This window comes from Triticum aestivum, chromosome 5B (assembly GCF_018294505.1).
Source record: "Triticum aestivum cultivar Chinese Spring chromosome 5B, IWGSC CS RefSeq v2.1, whole genome shotgun sequence".
NCBI classification, from domain to species: Eukaryota; Viridiplantae; Streptophyta; class Magnoliopsida; order Poales; family Poaceae; genus Triticum; species Triticum aestivum.
This window is the reverse complement of record NC_057807.1, coordinates 282943843-282945901: the sequence shown is the minus strand read 5'-3', so window position 1 is coordinate 282945901 and position 2059 is coordinate 282943843. Positions and strand designations below refer to the sequence as shown.

At 50.4% G+C, this 2059-nt stretch overlaps 1 long non-coding RNA gene across 1 annotated transcript; it reads right to left on the bottom strand.

The window, feature by feature from the left end:
• Positions 1–504: 504 nt before the first annotated feature.
• On the bottom strand, positions 505–1858 carry LOC123115992 (uncharacterized). The gene is made up of 2 exons (XR_006456873.1): positions 1030–1858; positions 505–920 (listed from the first exon to the last, which is right to left on the bottom strand). It is a non-coding gene; the product is annotated as an uncharacterized lncRNA (long non-coding RNA).
• Between the last annotated feature and the right edge of the window lie 201 nt (positions 1859–2059).

The following is a 2059-nucleotide window of genomic DNA, read 5'->3' as shown; positions in this document are numbered from 1 at the left end:
GACAGAAAACCGCACTCCATCAGAGAGTTAAACGAACTTCATGATTTTCTTGTCGGGCGTAAATTTTCTTGGATAAGCTTTTGTGAGATTTTTGTTGTCATTTTTTATGAACGATAGATCACACTGCTTCAGTCTGAAAACCGCACTGCATGAGACGGTCAAACAAACTTCATTATTTCCTTCTGTCGGACGTAAACTTCAAGTGAACCTCATGACTTTTTGTTGCCTTTTTCATATTTTTTTCATCGAGAAAGTGATTTCATTCGAGGGCAAACCACACTGCAATTTCTTCTAAGAGGTGTACACATATTCTTTTCTTTGCAGACAATCTACCGCACTGCTTCATTTGAAAAATCGCACTTCATCAAATGGTCAAGTGAACGACATTATTTTTTTACCGTTTCTCTACCATTTTTCATTTCGGGTTTCCACATTGGCGAGCTGTGCACGTGTGAATAAGAGAACCGCACAGTCGAGGGAAATGAACCGTAACACAATTTGAAATGAAACTCTTTTCTAAACAAAATCATCACAAGTGAAGTGCTCTTTAAAAAAGAAGGGCTTCCTCATGGGTTTTCCATTTTCTTCTTACATAGCGAATCACAAGTCATCACACAAACGAACTACATCAGATTTCTTCAATAATTACAATCTAAATCTTGCATTTTTTGTCTTCTCCTACAATAGCTAACTGAAGTCCACTTGATTTTTTCTACACAAAAGAACAAAACAAAAATCAGTATCAGCTAACAGCGGACCATAACTTTTTCATTTGAGAGTGGTGATAGCAGCAGCCTGAAAGAGAGGGAAGTACAAAACATCCATCAATGATCGGTGGCATTAGAAACGAGCAGCAACTGCCACGTTCCAGAAACCCCCTCTCCCTGATTCCTGCTTGGCATGCCCCTTCACTCGTCGATCTGCACATAGAAAATTTTAGACATTCGTATCAGTGTTCAAAGTAGAAGAAGTACGGAACAAATCGACAAGTTTAGCAACGATGGTGGGTGTGAGTGTCGATGGCATTACCTCGCTGCCATCGTCTTTGTTGTTCACCGCGAACTGCATGAGGTGACGAGAGAGAGCTACAGCTCTGGCCGAACTGCACGGCAGCGGTGACCATGCACGGGGGTGAGCTGCCGAGATGCAGCAGCAACGATTGTGCACTGCACACGCAGCGATGTGGAGCTGCAGCACGGCGTGACGACAGACTACATCATCGGGGGAACTAAACTGCACGCATGCGCGTGGACGCCCCCTGAGATCAATGGATCCAATGGCTAGCTCCTTCTCACCAGTCTGATCCGACTTGTGGCTCGAGGAAGGAACCGCCGGGATCAACGGATCCGGTGCATGGCTCGAGAACAAACTGCCGGGATCGAACGGGGCCGTGGGGAACTCCAACGCTGGGAAGGAAGGCGGTTCACCGTGGGGGCGCGGTGGAAGGCGGCAGCGGCCACAACCACCTAGGCGAGATTCAGAGAAGAGGGTAGGGTGGGGCTGCGGCTAGGGTGGGTTCGCCACGCAGGAGAAGGTGGAGAGGGTGCTTCCGCTCAGGTCGTCACCGGGCACCGCGGCAGGACTAGTGGTCCGATTGAGTGCACGACGGCGGAGGTAGATGGTGGTGCGCCGGGGTGAGAGGTGGTGCGGCTCTACGGGGTGAGAGGTGGAGCGGCAGCGCGGGCTTGCCGCTGCCGCGCGTGGAGAAGATGGTGGCGGGGCGGCGTTGGCTCGCGGCGGCCGACCGCAGAGGGGAAGGTGGCGGGGCAGCTTGCGGCGGCTGTGCATGGAGAAGAAAGTGGCCGGGATTTGGCCGAGGATTCGGGGTGGGAGGGAGGGAGAAGACGGGGGTGGGTTCGACCCGAGAAGGTTGTAGGGTGAGGGATGGATAAGGTTAGACGTGGGGCTGCGGGGATGTTTTCTTCAGTTGCAGTTCGGTGGAGCTCGTGACGTGTTTTCGTTTCGGTGTTAGCAGAATAAGCTGCGTGTTATTAAAATAAGAGTCTTAAGGGGTGTTATCAGAATAGACCCACCCTATATATATGTCATGCTGTGGGAT